Source organism: Zalophus californianus, chromosome 6 (assembly GCF_009762305.2).
Source record: "Zalophus californianus isolate mZalCal1 chromosome 6, mZalCal1.pri.v2, whole genome shotgun sequence".
Taxonomy (NCBI): Eukaryota; Metazoa; Chordata; class Mammalia; order Carnivora; family Otariidae; genus Zalophus; species Zalophus californianus.
Window position 1 is genome coordinate 123,922,166 of NC_045600.1, and position 20,958 is coordinate 123,943,123.

The following is a 20,958-nucleotide window of genomic DNA, read 5'->3' on the forward strand; positions in this document are numbered from 1 at the left end:
TTTGTGTCTTCTTCAATTTCTTTCCTGAGTATTTTATAGTTTTCTGTGTACAGATCCTTTGCCTCTTTGGTTAAATTTATTCCTAGGTATCTAATGGTTTTGGGTGCAATTGTAAATGGGATCGACTCCTTGATTTGTCTCTCTTCTGTCTTGTTGTTGCTGTATAGGAATGCCACTGATTTCTGTGCATTGATTTTATAGCCTGCTACTTTACTGAATTCCTGTATGAGTTCTAGCAGTTTTGGGGTGGAGTCTTTTGGGTTTTCCACATACAGTATCATATCATCTGCAAAGAGTGAGAGTTTGACTTCCTCTTTGCCGATTTGGATGCCTTTGATTTCTTTTTGTTGTCTGATTGCTGTGGCTAGGACTTCTAATACTATGTTGAATAGCAGTGGTGAGAGTGGACATCCCTGCCGCGTTCCTGACCTTAGGGGAAAAGCTCTCAGCCTTTCCCCATTGAGAATGATATTCGCTGTAGGTTTTTCATAGATGGCTTTTATGATATTGAGGTATGTACCCTCTATCCCTATACTCTGAAGAGTTTTGATCAAGAAAGGATGCCGTACTTTGTCAAATGCTTTTTCTGCATCTATTGAGAGGATCATATGATTCTTGTTCTTTCTTTTGTTAATGTATTGTATCACGTTGATTGATTTGCGGATGTTGAACCAGCCTTGCAGCCCAGGAATAAATCCCACTTGGTCGTGGTGAATAATCCTTTTAATGTACTGTTGGATCCTATTGGCTAGTATTTTGGTGAGAATTTTTGCATCCATGTTCATCAAGGATATTGGTCTGTAATTCTCTTTTTTGATGGGGTCTTTGTCTGGTTTTGGGATCAAGGTAATGCTGGCCTCATAAAATGAGTTTGGAAGTTTCCCTTCCATTTCTATTTTTTGGAACAGTTTCAGGAGAATAGGTATTAATTCTTCTTGAAATGTCTGATAGAATTCCCCTGGGAAGCCATCTGGCCCTGGGCTTTTGTTTCTTGGGAGATTTTTGATGACTGTTTCAATTTCCTTAGTGGTTATAGGTCTGTTCAGGTTTTCTATTTCTTCCTGGTTCAATTTTGGTAGTTGATACATCTCTAGGAATGCACCCATTTCTTCCAGGTTATCTAATTTGCTGGCATAGAGTTGCTCATAATATGTTCTTATAATTGTTTGTATTTCTTTGGTGTTGCTTATGATCTCTCCTCTTTCATTCATGATTTTGTTGATTTGGGTCATTTCTCTTTTCTTTTTGATCAGTCTGGCCAGGGGTTTATCAATCTTGTTAATTCTTTCAAAGAACCAGCTCCTAGTTTCGTTGATCTGTTCTACTGTTCTTTTGGTTTCTAGTTCATTGATTTCTGCTCTGATCTTTATGATTTCTCTTCTCCTGCTGGCTTTAGGCTTTCTTTGCTGTTCTTTCTCCAGCTCCTTTAGGTGTAGGGTTAGGTTGTGTATTTGAGACCTTTCTTGTTTCTTGAGAAAGGCTTGTATTGCTATATACTTTCCTCTCAGGACTGCCTTTGCTGTATCCCAAAGATTTTGAACAGTTGTGTTTTCATTTTCATTGGTTTCCATGAATTTTTTTAATTCTTCTTTAATTTCTTGGTTGACCCATTCATTCTTTAGTAGGATGCTCTTTAGCCTCCATGTATTTGAGTTCTTTCCGACTTTCCTCTTGTGGTTGAGTTCTAGTTTCAAAGCATTGTGGTCTGAAAATATGCAGGGAATGATCCCAATCTTGTGGTACCGATTGAGACCTGATTTGTGACCTAAGATGTGATCAATTCTGGAGAATGTTCCATGGGCACTAGAGAAGAATGTGTATTCCGTTGCTTTGGGATGGAATGTTCTGAATATGTCTGTGAAGTCCATTTGGTCCAGTGTGTCATTTAAAGTCTTTATTTCCTTGTTGATCTTTTGCTTAGATGATCTGTCCATTTCAGTCAGGGGGGTGTTAAAGTCCCCCACTATTATTGTATTGTTGTCAATGTGTTTCTTTGCTTTTGTTATTAATTGCCTTATATAATTGGCTGCTCCCATGTTCGGGGCATAGATATTTACAATTGTTAGATCTTCTTGTTGGATAGACCCTTTAAGTAGGATATAGTGTCCTTCCTCATCTCTTATTACAGTCTTTGTTTTAAAATCTAGTTTGTCTGATATAAGGATTGCCACCCCAGCTTTCTTTTGGTGTCCATTAGCATGGTAAATGGTCTTCCACCCACTCACTTTCAATCTGGGGGTGTCTTTGGGTGTAAAATGAGTCTCTTGCAGACAGCATATTGATGGGTCTTGTTTTTTAATCCAATCTGATAGCCTGTGTCTTTTGATTGGGGCATTTAGCCCATTTACATTCAGGGTAACTATTGAAAGGTATGAATTTAGTGCCATTGTATTACCTGTAAGGTGACTGTTAACTGTCTGTTGTCTGTGTTCGTTTCTGCTCTTTGCTGCTTTTAGGTTCTCTCTTTGCTTAGAGGACCCCTCTCAATATTTCTTGGAGGGCTGGTTTCGTGTTTGCAAATTCCTTTAGTTTTTGTTTGTTCTGGAAGCTTTTTATCTCTCCTTCTATTTTCAATGATAGCCTAGCTGGATATAGTATTCTTGGCTGCATATTTTTCTCGTTTAGTGCTCTGAAGATATCTTGCCAGTCCTTTCTGGCCTGCCAGGTCTCTGTGGATAGGTCTGTTGCCAATCTAATGTTTCTACCATTGTAGGTTACATATCTCTTCTCCCGAGCTGCTTTCAGGATTTTCTCTTTGTCTCTGAGACTCGTAAGTTTTACTATTAGATGTCGGGGTGTTGACCGATTTTTATTGATTTTGAGAGGGGTTCTCTGTGCCTCCTGGATTTTAATGCCTGTTTCCTTCCTCACATTAGGGAAGTTCTCTGCTATAATTTGCTCCAATATACCTTCTGCCCCTCTCTCTCTCTCTTCTTCTTCTGGGATCCCAATTATTCTAATGTTGTTTCGTCTTATCGTATCACTTATCTCTCGAATTCTGCCCTCGTGATCCTGTAGTTGTTTCTCTCTCTTTTTCTCAGCCTCTTTATTTTCCATCATTTGGTCTTCTATATCGCTGATTCTCTCTTCTGCCTCATTTATCCTAGCATTTAGTGCCCCCATTTTTTATTGCACCTCATCAATAGCCTTTTTGATTTCGATTTGGTTAGATTTTAGTTCTTTTATTTCTCCAGAAAGGGTTTCTCTAATAACTTCCACGCTTTTTTCAAGCCCAGCTAGTATCTTTAAAATCATGATTCTGAACTCTAGGTCCGACATCGTACTAATGTCCGTATTGAGTAGGTCCCTGGCTGACGGTACTACCTCTTGTTCTTTTTGCTGAGGTGATTTCTTTCGTCTTGTCATTTTGTCCAGAGAATAGATGAGTGAGAGAACAAAAGGCTAACAGGTTTACAACGTCCCCAGCAAATATACTGTATACAAATCAGAAAAGACCTGAAACCAGGGGAAAAGAAAGGGAAAGAAAGAAAAAAGAAAGAGAAAGAGAAAAAAAAAAGAAAAAAGATAAAAACAAAAACAAAACAATTCAAAAAAGGCAGAATATGATCAAATATGATCAGGCTAGTGCATAGATCAGTACCACACACTAGATTTTGGGCGTATTTTGGTCTGTTAGAAAAAGTGCCTCCTAAAATTTTAAAGGAAGAAAGACATATATGTACAAAAAAAGGGTTGATACAATGAAGGGATGGAAGATGACTGTAAAGATGAAAATTATAAAAGATTTTATAAAAGGACTTGGTAAGATAAGTTGTTTGAAAAAAGAAAGAAGATTTAAGGAAAAAAAAAGGAAAAAGGGAGAGAATGTGATCAGGCAGGAGACTAGAACAAAGCCATACACTAGTGGTTTAGGGTATATTTTGATCTGTTAGAAGAAACTGTACCTCAAAATTTTAAAGAGAGAACAACTTATATATATATGCCAAAAACAAGGATAACTACTATGAAGGGATAAAAATATGACTCTAAAAATGAAAAAAAAAAGTTTTTTTTTAAAAAAAAGGGATTTATAAGATGTTGGTTGAAAAAGGGAAAAAGAAAAATAAAAAAAGTCAACAAAAATTAACTTTGATGAAATAATGAATCATGGTAAAAAAAAAAAAAAAAAAGAAGCCATGAATCTATGTGCAGTATTCCCCTAGCGCTGGAGTTCTCCTATTCTCCTTGATCGATCAACTTGGTCTTGGCTTGCTGGCTGTTTGTGCTGATCTTCTGGGGGAGGGGCCTGTTGCTGTGGTTTCCAAATGTCTTTGCCGGAGGCGGAATTGCCCCGCCCTTGTCGGTCCGGGCTAAGGAAGCTGCTCCAGTTTGCTCTCAGGAGCTTTTGTTCCCTGCAAGCTCTCAGTACAGCTTTGGAGGACCAGGGCGAAAATGGCGGCCTCCCAGTCTCCGCCCGGAGGAGCTGAGAACTCGGGGCCCCACTCCTCAGTGCGCACCCAGAGAAAAGCAGTCACTCCCGTGTCCCCGGTCTCTGGCCGCACTCCGTGCTCACCCGGCCTGTGATCGAGCGTTGCTATCTCTGGGACCCGACCCCGCTCGGAGTCTCCAAACCCAGCAGATCCCTGCAGTGTGTTCTGGCACCGCTCCTCCCCGGGAAGGAAGGGGAGTCTCCCCGGATCTGCTGCTTGTTGGGTCCCTGCTGGGGGAGCCGTGCCCCGACTGGGCCACAGATCACAGTTTGTGGCAACCCCGAGCTGAGAGCCCGCGACTCTGCTCCGTCTCTGCAGCCGGCTTCCCTGCTCTGATACCTGGGAGCTCTGCCGCACTCAGGCACCCCCGGTCTCTCTGTGACCCCAAGGGTCCTGAGACCACACTGTCCCGGGAGGATTCCACCCCCCGCTTAGCCACTGCAGCGACGTCCCTCCGCCGAGCCAATTTTTAAAAGGTCCGATTTTGTGCTCCGCGGCTCTAGCACTTGCCAGAAGCGGCTGGCGGAGGCCCCTCCCCCGCCGTCTATCCTCCTGAGTATCGCCTCGGATTCACTTCTCCGCACGCCCTACCTTCCAGTAAGTGGTCGCTTCTCTGTTCAGAGAGTTGTTGCTACTCTCCTGTTCGATCTCCTGTTGAGTTCGTAGGTGTTCAGAATGGTTTGATCCCTATTCAGCTGAATTCCTGAGACCAGACAAAATCTAGGTCTCCTACTCCTCCGCCATCTTGCTCCGCCCAGAATGTGCCCTCTTTAATACCCATCACCAGGCTAACCCATCCCCCTACCCTCCTCCCCTCTAGAACCTTCAGTTTGTTTTTCAGAGTCCATCGTCTCTCATGGTTCATCTCCCCCTCTGACTTACTCCCCTTCATTCTTCCCCTCCTGCTATCTTCTTCTTTTTCTTTTTTCTTAACATATGTTGCATTATTTGTTTCAGCAAGCTTCTTTTTATAAAGAACTCCTTTTGTGTCCATTTTGTTATCTTTACTCCAAGAAAATCCACCGCATTATATGATATAATCCCATTGAATTTTGATTCCGAGAGTGAATTAACTTTTCCCGGTTAACGGGGTGCTGATATCACCCCCTCTTTCCAGGGTATTCGGTTATTTTCAGACTGGCTAAATTATATGATTAGTGATGGAACTCAGTGTGATTTTTTATAGTTTTTGAGGGTAAAAATGAATTTTCTACTCCTTACGTGAAAGACAGCAATGCTGTCTGATGGTTTTAGGAGTTTTTTAAAAATGCAGAACTATTATAAGTGGAAAGATAATAGAGATATAGCCATACCTTATAATTTTATTTAGTTTTATTTATTTACTTAGATTTACTAAGAATGATTTGCCTACAATTATACAAGGGATATCATTTCTAGACAAAAATAATATAAATATTTACCAAAGCACGCATGCTCTGCCAATTCTCTGCTCTGTATTTGTGTTTAGAGCAACAAAAACAGAAGTGTCCTATGACAAGTTTATGCCAGATCCTCCCCTAGCTGGGCATATTGATCTTGATAGTTCTGAACAAACATCATCTCAGAGAAAAAGAGAACAAAAGACTATAAAGAATTTAGCAGCCCTTTTTATGCTACTGTTATTGGATCATTGGGATACTCAAACTTAAAAAGAGTCACTTGATCGTTCCCTGTATTTGAGTCTGTTTTGTTGTTTATTTAGCTTGTCTCTTTGAACAAACTGGTGATTGCCAGAAGGGAAGTGTGTGTGGGGGGGTTAAAATAAATAAATAAGATTAAGAGGTACAAACTTCCAGTTGTAAAATAAAAAAGTCACTGAGATGATAAGTACAGCACAGGAATATAGTCAATAATATTGTAATAATGCTTGCTATATGGTGACTACACTTATCATGGTGAGCACTAATGTATAAGATTATTGAATAAATATGTTGTACACCTGAAGCTAATATTTCAGTACTATACTTCAATTTTAAAAAAGTGTCACTCGGAGAAGTATTGTCAGAAGAAATTGCCTTACAGGAAAAGCAGAATTTGAAAAGGAAACAAATTATGTTGATAAAGAATTGTGTCACCAACCAAACTAAAAAGAAGCAGCTCTTCAAGATATTTGTAGCCATTAACCAAAATTTTCTGGTAGACATTTTCAAGGACCATAACTATTTCTTAGGATACACAGCGCATTTTTTAAACTGTGTTCTTGAAAAGAACCCCATAAAAACCATTATAGCACAAGAGTTTTTCACTAAAATGTGTCACTTCTGCATAGAAGTCTAAAGAGATAAAAGGAAAGAAAGAAACTGAAATTATATCTACTGGATTATTTCCCTGAGGAAGATGGCTACAGGGCAGTGGGCTTCCCAGCACCGGGAGAAGAGAGGATAGAGCCACAGAACAGCAAAGCAAAAGAAGCTCATTGAGTGGGGAGTGTGGAGGAGGCAGGGGTGCTGCCACATTTAATGCCCACCAGGGAAGCCCCCAGGAGCAGATGGAGTCATCTGCCTGCTACTGCAGAGTTCTTTGAGAAAGTCAACGCCTCCTTGCTGCCATGCAATAGTTCAGACATCATGAGGACTACATGAGGACAAAGCAAGAGAACACTGCATGTTAGTGTTCCAGCAAAAATACTGAAGAATTTAAGAAGAATGGTGGTCATATGACCTCACTGATATGTGGAATTCTTAATCTCAGGAAACAAACTGAGGGTTGCTGAAGTGGTGGGGGGTGGGAGGGATGGGTGGCTGGGTGATAGACATTGGAGAGGGTATGTGCTATGGTGAGCGCTGTGAATTGTGCAAGACTGTTGAATCACAGACCTGTACCTCTGAAACAAATCATACATTATATGTTAAGAAAAAAAAAAAGAAGATAGTAGGAAGGGAAGAATGAAGGGGGGGAAATTGGAGGGGGGAGAGGAGCCATGAAAGACTATGGACTCGAGAAACAAACTGAGGGTTCTAGACGGGAGGGGAGTGGGGGGATGGATTAGCCTGGTGACGGGTATTAAAGAGGGCACGTTCTGCATGGAGCACTGGGTGTTATGCACAAACATGAATCATGGAACACTACATCAAAAACTAATGATGTAATGTATGGTGATTCATAACATAAAAAAAAAAAAAAGAATGGTGGTAATTCCTACTTCTCTGTGATTACAGCAAGAGGATAGCCTAGCTGGGGAGTAGTCGTTGTCTTTGAGCCAGTCACCAGTAAATTCCTCCCAACCACAGCTTCAGGCTCTCCAAAATTAGACCATGCTGCTCCAAAGTCATGCTGAAGTAAAAGAAACTTCCTTGACTTAGAAATGTAAAGAATTTAGTAGAGAAACCAGTCCAGAATACATCTATATCCTGAAAAGCCTTTTATGACTTCATGTTACATATGACAAATTCTATCAACATTGTCCTTAACACTGAGCAATTGATTTGTATGGTCCAAATGGTGAAACTGTTTTCAATAAATGAATGAATTAACTGTGAGACTACTCATTAAAATGTAATATTGCAGCTATCAGTTGGGGAATACATTATAAAAATTTTAGCCAGTATATGAGAAACAAGTGTTTTTATTTGTACTATAAAGAAAAAGTGATTCTGCTGTCAGCTCTGTACATTTTTATTGAAATTTTTTATAATTTGTTTTTTTAATTTCTTATAAAACCAATTGCAAATTGTATGCTTAGTTTAATAAAATACTTCAGTCACTCTTCTGCCCCACTGCCAAATGGCTATTTACATGTATGCCAAATAGGCATTAAATTGTCCTTGAAGACCAGAAGTTTGCTTGGTCAGCCAATTTGCTCCCTTAGGTTCGGCTGATTTACCAGGGTCTTCCATAGCCACCCCTGAAATGGTTTAGGGGTGCGTGTTAGTTTCCTAGGATTTTTGTATCACAGAGTCCCTTAAACAACAAAAATTCATTGTCTCACAGCATTGGAAGCTAGAAGTCCAAATTCAAGATGTCAGCAGTGTTGGTTCCTTCGAAGAGCTCTGAGGAAGGATCCGTTCTATGCCTCTCAACTTGACTGTCTTCCTGCTGTGTCTCTTCACATTGTCTTGCCTCCAAATGTATGTAGTTTTGTCTCCAAATTTCCCCATTGTATAAGGACAAGAGTCATATTGGATTAAGATCCTTCCAGTGACCTCATTTTTTCATTCTTATCTCCAAATAAGTCACATTCTGATGTACTGGGGGTTAGGACATTAACATACGAATTTGAGGGAGACGCAGAATCCACCTATAACAGGGTGAATTCCCCTTCTGAGGCTATTCTACCCAAACTATCCCAGGCAGAGTACCAGGATCAGGGAGCTGAGGAATCGAGGGCCCTTATTTGCCAGGCTTGTATTTCTCTCTTGCAATGCAATCCGCCTGAAAGTCTTACTGGCTGCTGGTTAAATTCATCAAGAACCTCCCATATCCAGTGACTGAAGCCAATCTTTTTGCATGAAAATCTTTAAGTGTGCACCTGCCTTCACAGTATTTCTAGCTACAAGTGTGTCTCTGTCCTCTCCTCATGCCCTAGATGAATGAATTCTACGCTTCCCTCTGCGTCTAACTACAAGGAAGGAACTACCAGCCTCCACTTGCTCAGTAGTCAGCCTGTGGCAGGCTGTGTGCTAAATTCCCTACAGAAAGTGTTCTCCTTTTGTCTTCCTTATAAGCCTAGGAGGAAGGTAATATCTGTTTTATAGGCAAGAACACTAAGTCATAAAGAAATTAAGTGATTTGTTCAAGGTATGTGTTTAGCCTTTCATCAAATGGACTATCATATCCATCATACATTTTCATTTAGTAGAGACAAAATATCCCAGAACATGGAAGGGGAGTAGTGCTAAAAAAACAGAGAAGTTAGAGAGGAATTTCATGAATGTCCAGGATTAGGACCAACTCCCATGTTTAAAAATAAAGAGTATTCCTTGTTCCCAGTAACATTATCCACAATAGCTAAAAAGAAGAAGTAACTCAAGTGCCCATCGATGGATGAATGGATAAACAAAATTTGGTATGTACACATGGAATATTAGTCTTAAAACAGGAAGGAAATTCTGACATCTGCCACAACATGGATGAAACTTGTAGACATTGTGTTAAGTGAAATAAGCCAGACACAAAAGGACAAATACAGTATGGTTCCACCTATATGATGTCCCTAGAGTTGTCAAGTTCATTGGACATGGAAAATAGAATGGTGATTTCCAGGGTCCAGGAGGAATGGGGGACTACTGTTTAATGAGTATAGAGTTTCAGTTTAAGAAGGTGAAAGGGTTTTAGAGATGGATGGTGGTGATGGTTGCAAAACCATGTGATTGTACTTAATGCCATTGAACTGTACACTTATAGACAGTTAAGGTGGTAAATTTTATGTGTATTTTACCACTATTAAAATGATTTTTAAAAAAGAAAAAAAGGGCACCGTTTCCAACCCATACACTTAAAACAATTTTGAATCTGTATTTCCCTGCAATGATATAAAAAGTTCTTCTGATCAATCACTCAGAAAGGTCTACAGGGAATTCTGAATTTCTATAGTAAATAATAGCCTTGAGACAGAAGCAGGGTTTCTGTGTGCATCTTCAGTAAACATTTGGGTAACACATCCTTGTTTCACTTAAAGGCTGGTTTTAGGATCCATTGGTTGATGTGGGGTTGCCATATGTATGCACACTCCTGAAGAACAGCTTTAAGGTGTGGGTTCTGGGACTTCCCACTACAGTTAATTTCTTTTTTTTTTTTTTTAAACCAGCCTCTGCACAGGTGAGTCTAAGCAAGACAGGTGGTGATAGGTTATGGAAATGGCCAAGGGAATATCCACTGATTCAGCCCTGACCATAAAATGAAAGGGTGCTTGGATTAAGGACATGGTTAGTCCTGGAGAGGCTCACTCCCTAACCAAGAATGGGGGCAGAGGGAGGATGTAGGCACACCTAGAAAAAGGTTCCCCATCAAGTACTTCTTTCTCTCCCAGCCCCTCTGCTATGACCACCAAAGTTTAGCCCTCATAAATTTTTGTCTGGCTTATTCCTCACAGGTCTCTTCCTTTCAGTCCTAAAACATTCCAGTGCTCTACAAATTGAAGTCAGAGTGATGATTATAAAATGTAAATTGAATTACAGTATCACTCCACTTAAACCCTCCCTATCTCCCATTTTGCTATGGGACATGACTGAAAACCAATGAATTCATGTCAAGGTCTGCTCCTTACCTATTCATCTAGCCTCTGCTCTTACCAGTCATCACCCTGACATAGACTCACACAAAATTTATAGTTTACAGCACTGGCAAATGGTGCTCTGCCAAACTGCGCCCCAGGCTCCTCCTCTTTCTCCCACCAGCCACTTTCAGCTCAGCCATCAATCTTTCCTCTGCTATGAGCCTCCATTAAAGGCTGCAGTTAAGTTTCTCTACTTACCTTGGTCCTTGAAATTCCCTGGTTAATTATGACCTGCACTGCCCAGCTCTGGAAGGAGAGTCCCTTGAGGGTTGACCAACTTCTTTTTTTCTGAACTTCCTGCCCCTGGCATGGTGCCTGCTTCTTCATGGGATTCAGTAAACAGTGCATGTTAAAAGAATTGTGCTATTTTTGCCTCTCATTTAACCCTTACAAAGCCTCATTGATTTTTCATTGTGCACCAGGCTTAAATCCAACCTTTCAGATGTCCTTGCAAGGCACTACTATGGTATTGCACAGACCTGTTTTTGGAAGAACATAGGATAGTTCAAGGACTTTTCAACATTCATTGTCTATTAAGAATCTGAATGCACCCTCTGTGGGACTTTTCAGATAGGTTTTACCCCATGTTCCTCTATCTAATTGGGTAAGGAGACAATAAGGTTAAAGGAAATTGCCAGATTGAGAGAGTAACAGGAATTAGAAGTCAGGGAAGGGGCTTAGGTATAGCAGAGACAAGAGGATGATCAAATTTAGTGTTTTCCCATGACAATATTAATAATTACATTTATGACCTGCAATCTTTCTTTACTTTTTCTATCTAAAAACAACAATGGCAACAGAGAAAATTTTGTCATGATGATGATGATACTTACTATTACCATTCAAACTTGCAGAGGGCTGTTTTCTATCAAGTCCTAGCTCTATCATTTGATTGCAACATAAGTAAGTGGCACTGGGTGAGTTCTCTGGTCCTCCAACATCAATACTTCATGGGGGATTAATCCAAAGGATGATTTGTTGTTGTTCATTTCTTTCCTATAATGAGCACAAACTCCCTGCCATATTTAAATAAAAGCCCAATTACATCTCCATAGCCAAAAGTGCAATTATCTTTTTGTCTGGCTATAAGAGTTAACGAGTTTCCTATTGCTTTACCAAGTTTAGAAATAAAATTTTTCTGATAGAGGTTGCATAAAGTAAGGTCCACTCTGCTTTGCTTTTTTTTCTTTTTTTGGAGGAACCCAAGACTTTAATTATTTTACCCTATATTGCTTCTTACTTTAGAATATGGTCTTCTTTGCATTTCCCCCCTCCTTTTTGGACATAAGTGTGAAAAGAGCATTAAATATGACTAGGCAGCACTGAAGAAAATTGCATCAAATCAGTTGAAGAGCTGAAGTATGTTTTTATGGGCTACATGTTTTTGGAGGAGATACACAAGGCTGACAGCCTAATAAAAAATTAATACCGTGTGATTACCCACTTGCTGGGGGATCTCAAGGTCTTCTGCAAAAAGGATGCGCCCAGGAACTGCCAGGACAGATTCTCAATTATTAATCACCAACTGACCTCTGCGTGAGGGCATCAGTGCATCAGTCTCATAGTTGTGAACTTACTGGTTTCATTTCTTCCTGCAGAATTTGATTTTTAAGAATTCAGTTATTCTAGGGAAAAGAAAGCAAATAACTATCTCTAGAGATTAAGATTTTTTCTTCATATTTTGAGAATTACTCTAGAAGCAAATGATAGAATTTATATTTTTTCTCACTATGTTTAGTGCAGTCAGTTCATCTTAAGGAAGAGAGAGCTAAGGTCTGGAACCAAAGCCAGGTGACCACGTGCAGGTCTGGTTATAAATGACTAGTGAACTTCAAGGACCACAGTAAGCAGAGAAACTTAGTGCATGTTTATTTGATGTTTATAAAAATAAGCTTTAATTTTTCTTTTAAAAGTGGGTCAGAGTAGTTTAGTGTTCCTGATTTCTTCTAATCTTACCCCTTCTCCATTTCATGTAGGGGAAACTCGAGGGTAAGGACCAGAATTTACTCATTATAAAACATGAACTGACATCATTTAAAGATGACTTTTCTTACTCTTACTCTTCTTCAACACTCATCAAAAATATATATAAACAACAGCAAAAATATATATATGAAGAAAAAGATATCCATCTTAAAAAGAGAACAAGAGGTATCCATTCTATAAAACAGGAACATAGTTACAATTTTATTTTTTTTCCTTAAGATTTATTTATTTATTTATTTTGGAGCAAGAGAGTGCACAAGTAGGAGGAGGGGCAGAGAAGGGAGAGAGGATCGGAAGCAGACTCCACATTCAGCACAGAGCCCGACACGGGGCTCGATCCCACAACCATGAGATCATGACCTGAGCTGAAACCAAGAGTTGGATGCTTAACTGCCTAAGTCACCCAGGTGCCCCCATAGTTACAATTTTAAAGAAAAAGGTTTTATCCCTTTTTCTTTTCTTTTTTTTAAAAATATTTTGTTTATTTATGTGAGAGGGAGAGAGAATGAGCCGGGGGGGAGGGGAGAGGGAGAGAGAGAGAAGCAGACTCCCTACTGAGCAGGAAGCCTGAAGAGGGGATCAATCTGAGGACGCAGAGATTATAACCTGAACTGAAAGCAGACACTTAACTTACTGAGCCCCCCAGGCACCCCCAACGAAAAGCTTTGACATCTTGACTGGAGCTAGGGTGTTAATGAAAAGTTGTCCTCTGTCATCTGAGACCCCAAGCCAGCCTAGCCAGGCTCTGCCACATTTGCAGTCCCACCGTCTCTACTAGCTGAACAGGGCTACAGTCTGTTCTCTTCAGAGATGAGTCATATAGAGATAAACAGCCTGAGCCTACGGATAAAGACTGCTATCAAGCAGCAAATCAGTTGCATCCTTGGATGGAGGGAATAAAGACAAGACAAGGATATATCAAAGGATATATCAAAGACATACATCACAAGGGCCATTATCCAAGGAAGCAGAGAGGAATTCTGACCAACAGTTCTTCCTTGCTGCCAAAAATATTACGTGTAGCAGATAGCATGTGATGTCATTGAAATAAGGGTTCCTGTAAAAGTTAGGATGCTCAAATAACAGGCCAGGTGACAATGGGAGAGAATATGAACAAAGCTTGGGAGTTCAGAGTTTGGAAAAGAAGGAGAATACTGCAGAAATGAGAAATCTGTATGAAGCAATGAAAAAAGATTAAAAAAAAAATATGAGGTGGATGATACAATCAGGTCTTGGCAGACAGACCTGGGGGAAATCTCATAAACTAAGTATGAAGACCTAGAAAATTTTGAAAATGCTTTTAGAAAAATGATGGCAGAGAAGCAAAAGATGCAAGGGTGATGCAGCTTTCACCCTGCTGTTTTAAACCTCCAGCCTCCCAGTCCACATCGCTGGCCTTGGTGGGGCAAGCACTCTGCCCGTCCTCATTGCTGTGTATCTCTTCTTGGATGAAACTGTTTTACCGGAATTGACCTCCTTTCTCTCCCTGCCAGATAATATCCTTTGCTTTCCAAATATTTTCATAAAGCATTTTCTCTGGAAATCTTCCCCGTGAACTCTGAGCCCCATGCCTTCAACAGGGTCAGTGAAAACAATTCATCTCAAAGTTCCCTTCCTGCTATGGTTCAGTGGCCAGCAACAGAGTTGCCTTTGACCTCCCCACCACCCCTGGCTGACCCCTGAGTGCAGAGAATGTCATTCCTCAGGAGAGATGGCATTTTCTGCTCTGACGTTTTCTTAACATGCTTCATGTCAGGGCACCAGTCTCTCTCCACACTGGTCAATGCCCTCGCCGTTGTGGTTCTTATCTAGAAAGAAAACGACTTCAGTTTCATTTCAGACAAAGGAGGGCTCCTTATGATTAAAAAAAAGTATGATTCTCAGTGAAGATCTACCAGTCATGAAAACCTGCACCTAATTATACATTATCAACAGTTAGAAAACAAAAGCTATAGAAAATACAGGGAAGACTGGTAGGGGACTTGAATGCTTTGCACTTGGTTCTTGAGAGGGCAGTGTTGCCACCCAAAAGACTAGAAAACATTTAAATCACATAATTGATCAGGTAAATTATTGATCAAGTAAACTATTATTATTTTTCTTTTTAGAGAGAGAGAGCGTGCAAGTGGTGGGGGAGGGGCAGAGAGAGAGAGAGAGAGAGAGAGAATCTTAAGCAGGCTCCACACCCAGCACAGAGCCTGTCACCAGGCTTGATCTCATAGCCCTGAGATCCTGACCTGAGCCAAAATCAAGAGTCTGATGCTCAACTGACTGAGCCACTCAGGCACCCCTAATAAGTAAATTATTATTATTAATCAATGTGGAGTTTGGAATTTGTATACATAGTGAGTTGCTCTCTATATTACATATATAACTATCAGGTGAATTATACCACATATACTTATTTATATGTACATATATGTATAGACACACATGTATAATTCATTGATAGATATATATATAAATATATACTTATATACACACATATACTTATGTGTGTAAGGTATGTGTGTATATACATATGTACACTCGGACTATAGGGAATGTAACATCATTCTTCCACACTCAGACTATAGGGAATGTAACATCATTATTCCAGGTGACCAAACATACACAAAATTTGACCATGTATTAAGCCACAAAGTAAAACTTAATAAATTCCAAAAAGTAAAAGAAAAATAGACAAAACATTTTCTGAACCCATTACTGCAAAACTAAAATCTTACAGCAAAAATATCAAATACAAATATCAGAAACTGCAAATAAAATCTCTTGGATTAAAAAGTAAATTAAAACCAATATGATACAATATAAAGAAAATGATAATGAAACATATATCAGGCCCCATGGGATCCAGCTATAACAATGCTCAGGGTCAAATTCATGAAATACAACAAAATTAATTGGAGCAGAAAGAAACCATTAGTAAGGATATAAGATTTTAAAATAATAAAACAGAAATAAGAAAATTGTAGAACCAAATTCCAGAATCAGATTCTTAACCTAATTAGTTTTAGTTAACATAATCAAGGGGAGGGGGAAAAAAAACAGTTTTTTAATACCAAAAAAGAGAACATTAATAAGTAAAACTAATTGGCTCAATTTCATGAAAACGTATGGAAAGGGGCACCCGTGTGGCTCAGTTGGTTAAAAGTCCAACTCTTGATTTCTGCTGAGGTCCTGATCTCAGGGTCATGACCTCAAGATCCTGAGATTCAGCCCAGAGTCAGGCTCCATGAGATTATCTTTCTCTGTCTCCCTCTGCTCCTCCCCCTGACACTCTCTCTCTTTCTCTCCCTCTCTAAAAAAAAATATGGAAGAACCTGAATGAACTAGATGATTTCCTAAGAAATTCTTGGAAAAATACCAAAAATGATCTCAGGAGAAACTGAAAATTCAAATAGAACAATTTTCATAAAAATTTAGAAAATTTTTCAGTAAGTAAGTTATTCAAACAACAGGCCCAATTACTTACATGGAGAAAACTTAACCAAATCTTTAAGAACTGCATAAATGTTATATTTAAGCCATTCAGAGCACAGTAAAAGAAGGAAATTTTCTTAATGAAACAAACAAACTTTATAATTATCTCAACCAGATAGCACAAAAAGATACATATCTGTCTTTATCATGAATATTAATGTAAATGTCCTAAATAAAATATTAGAAACAGAAGCCAGCAGTATAGAATTATACAGCAATACCAGAATGGTTTAATGCTGCAAAACCCATTTATCTAATTTATTATATATTCAAATGATGTATTATATTAGATAAAAAATGAAAAAAGCCATCTCTACAAATTCCAAAGATATTTTAATAACCTTCAGCATTTATTCTTGGTTTTAAAAATGGACTTTTTAAAGAAATCACGACTGATGATATATATATATATATCAACCTCAAATCCATTATTATTATTATAATGGGAGAACACTGAAGCACTCCCATTAAGGTCAGGACCCAGATTAGGATATTAAGCACCGTTACTGCTACTAAACATTGCTATAGGGGCCATAGCTGAAAATTTTAGGAAGAAAGAAGGCATATGGAAGCTGGAAAGGAAGAGGTAAAGTTATCTTTGATTGCGATTAGTATGATTGTATACCTGGATAACCTAAGAGAATCAACTGATATAAAACAAATAAAAAGAATTTGATAAAGGAGCTGGATAATATATATATATATACTTATTTATATTTATATTTATGTTTATATATTTATCTCCATCTGCACACAACAATTATAAGTGATAACAAGAACAACAGAAAGAATTATTCAACATTTAAATAAGAAATCTGTAAGACCTTTATGAGGAAAATTGTAAAGTGCTCCTGAGGGACTTAGGTCTGAAACTGAAACAAATGGAAAACCATACAGTGATGTTGAATTGAAAGAGAGAGTAATCAGATGTCAATTACATTAAGCTGTATTTGAGATCCAATAAAAGTACCAATAGGATTTTTCCTTTGGAACCAGACAAGTTGATTCTGGATTTTAAAGAGGAAAATGGAAAAGGAAAGTAGTTAGGAAAATTTTGGATATGAAAAATAATGAGGATGGAAAACCCATTCAGATATTAAAATATTATAAATATACCTTAATAAAAGAGTGTGCTACTGGTACACAAATCAAGAAATCCACAGAACAGAATGAAAAGTCCATAAATACTGCACAATATATAAATGCATTTAGTCAGTTGTTATGGCAACATTTTAAATAAGTAAGAAAAAATGTATTCTTCAAAATATGATGTTGACAATTTGTATCTATAAGGAAAAAAAAAGTTAGAGCCCTAGCTGACATGGCACACAAATAAATCCTAAATAATCTAAGTCTCATATCCTAAGAGAGAAAACATAAAAATACTAGAAAAGCAATGACATTTTACATTAAGAAGTAGAATAGGGAAGGCATCTTAAACTATTACACAACACTCAAAGCTATAAAAGTATTGATATTGAAATGATTATGATAATTCTGTTTAAAAATAGATAATTAAAAAGACAAATGAAAAACAGAAGCATAATATTCGCAACTTTTATGACTGTAAAAGAGTGATATATATAGTCCCATAATATATAGAGTACCTATAAATCAATAAGAACAAAGACCAAATGCCCAATAAAAGTGAACAAAAGATAATAAAACATTAAAGCGCATAGTAAAAGAACACAAGAACAACAACTGTGCTTCTTTTATCAGTTAAAGATGCAGACTAAAACCAGTAATATACAGTTTTTGCTTATCAGATTTGATAAACAATTGGAGAAGTTACGGTTTATACATTGCTGGTAGGAGTGCAATTTGACATAACCACTGTAAGAAACAATAAGGTCCTGTCTTATCAGAATTTAAAAGTTCAGGTACTCTTTGACTAACACATCTTTTAATAAATTCACACTTGACTAAATGAGGTATGAACATGATTATTCTTTGCAACATTGTAATAGAAACGTATCAGTGATGCACATATATCCACCAATAGAGAGCTGCTGGCTTGAAGAGCAGTGGATCCATGTGATTTAATAAGAAGCAAATTAAAAGAACAAAGCTCTACATATACTGCAAAGGAATGAAGCAAGTAAAAAACAAAGTGAGAAGGTGCAAAACAATGTATCTGGTGGGAGCACACATACTTAGAAGTTTGAAGACCCAAGAAACCAATCTCAGATGTTGCTTCTTGGGAAAAGAACACTTGGAAACAGATGGAGAGGATGACCTTCTTTTCACTACAGACTTGATTTAAAAAAAAAAAATTGCACCATGCAAATGTTCAGTTTAAAATTAATAAATAAAATGGCTATTGGAAAACTCAGTGGAGAAAAATACAAGAAACATGATAAATGCCCACAATGCTTGGGGTTTATGACCATCTTTCATTAGTTCTACTGCACATGCTGCTGTTTATTTCTCAATATACATGAGTCTGTCATGGTAATGCGTGAAGAGAATCTCCAGCAGGAGGGCCCGAGATGGAAGATTCAGATATGTGAAGGGACAAAAGAGTATGGGAATAAATGAGGACAGAATTGAGGCCAGAAAGAGCATGAGCATGAGGTAGTGTAGCAGCTCAGTCAGGGTACCCAGCCACATCGAAAATTTTGGAATTTGCTTTAAAAGTCGCTGAAACGTTCTAAGCAGCATAGTGACAAAATCAGATCTAGTTTTTAAAGGGCATTCTTTTTTTTTTTTTTTAAGATTTTATTTGACAAGAGAGAGACACAGCAAGAGAGAGAACACAAGCAGGGGGAGTGGAAGGGGGAGAAGCAGGCTTCCCGCTGAGCAGGGAGCCCAATGCGAGGCTCAATTCCAGGACCTGGGTATCACGACCTGAGTGGAAGGCAGACACTTAAGGACTTGAGCCATCCACGTGCCCCAAAGGGCATTCTTTTTTTTTTTTTAAACATTTATTTATTAATTTGACAGAGAGAGACATAGCAAGAGAAGGGAACACAAGCAGGGAAAGTGGGAGAGGGAGAAGCAGGCCTCCCGCGGAGCAGGGAGCCCAGTGAGGGGCTCGAACCCAGGATCCCGGGACCACGACCCGAGTGGAAGGCAGATGCCCAACGACTGAGCCACCCAGGTGCCCCCCTAGAGGGCATTCTTTTTTTTTTTTTTAAAGATTTTATTTATTTATTCATGAGAGACAGAGAGAGAGAGAGAGAGGCAGAGGGAGAAGCAGGCTCCCAAGGAGCAGGGAGCCCGATGTGGGACTCGATCCCAGGACTCTGGGATCATGACCTGAGCAGAAGGCAGACGCTTAACCAACTGAGCCACCCAGGTGCCCCTAGAGGGCATTCTTAATAAAAAAAAAAAAACAAAAAACAGACTGGGGGGAAATATTTATAATATGGGTAAGAAAAAAATAGTTGGTAACCAGAAAAAAAATTTTCAACCCTGGAAACAATGCAGTTAAGTTGGATAGAAGACATAAATGAGAAATTCAGAGAAAAAGACAGTAACTTAAACATCAAAAGACCTAAAATTTCATGTGCCACCTTGACACCTTTGAACCTCATGGGGACCCAAATGTCTAACTGTGGGTTCCCCTGCTTTCCCCAGACATGCCCCCCACCTAGTGGGAAAGGCTCCTAACCTGGCTAATTACCATTTCAGCTGGACCGGATATACTCCACCTGGTCCTACTGGCCTTCACTTCCCTGCCAGCCCATGAAATTATGCAAACAAGTCAATCGCATCCTCTGAAAAGCTTGTCTCCCACAGCCCCCTTGCAGCCCCATGTGGACCTGTGTGGTATTCAGTGTCTTCCTCCCCAAGACCATGAGCATATGTGAACAATAAACTGCTGAGAATCTCTTCTGCCCAGTGTCAGGTGTCATCTGTCTCATCCTATTTAAGACTGAGGATCACTCCCTCACCAATGGAGTATATAGGAGGTGATCAGACCATTATTTCATTTGTAATTAGAGAAACATTTCCTGAAACACCAACGTGGGATATTTTTACCCAACAGATTCACAAAACTATGAAGAATTGATAGTAACCTATGATGGCAATAGTTTGGACGAGCATATAGATTTGACGGGTTTTTTTCCCTTGTGGTATCGATTAATATATGCATATCCTATGACCTCTAATTTGTCTTCTATTTATCTTGTAGAAACTTTACGTAGATGCACTGTTGATGACAGAGAAAAAATGGATAGGGCTCAGAGGTCCACCAGTAAGATAATAGTTTGATGAATTTTGATACAACCAACTGTATTTAATTCTCGTGGACTGGCTCAGTCATCATCATTTCCAAACTTCTTATATGTTTCCCTGTAGTACAGAGATGGAAAATCTCAAAACTTTATTTGCTATGCTCCTTAATTACAAGTGTAACTTAGGTCTGTGAATTAGATGTGCTCATGTGTGATTTGACTTTGTATCTATGTTAAGTGAGACAGAGACAGCATGAAGCACCATTAAAAATATTTAATTTTTAAAATATTATTAGATTTATAGACACAATTGAGAAGATAATACAAAGCTCCCAAAATACCCTCATACTTAGTCTCTTATATTTGTTACAATTAATGAACCAGTATTTCTTCTTCTTCTTCCTCTTCCCCTTCTTCTTCTCTATCTTTCTTCTTCTTCTTCTTCTTCTTTCTTCTTCCTCTTCCTCTTCCTCTTTCTCCTCTTCCCCTTCTTCTTTCTTTCTTTCTTCTTCTTCTTCTTCTTCTTTTCTTCTTCTTCTTCTTCTTCTTCTTCTTCTTCTTCTTCTTCTTCTTTTCTTCTTCTTCTTCTTCTCTTCTTCTTCTTCTTTCTTCTTCTTTTCCTTCTTCTTCTTATTACTACTGAAGTCTATAGTTTACTGAG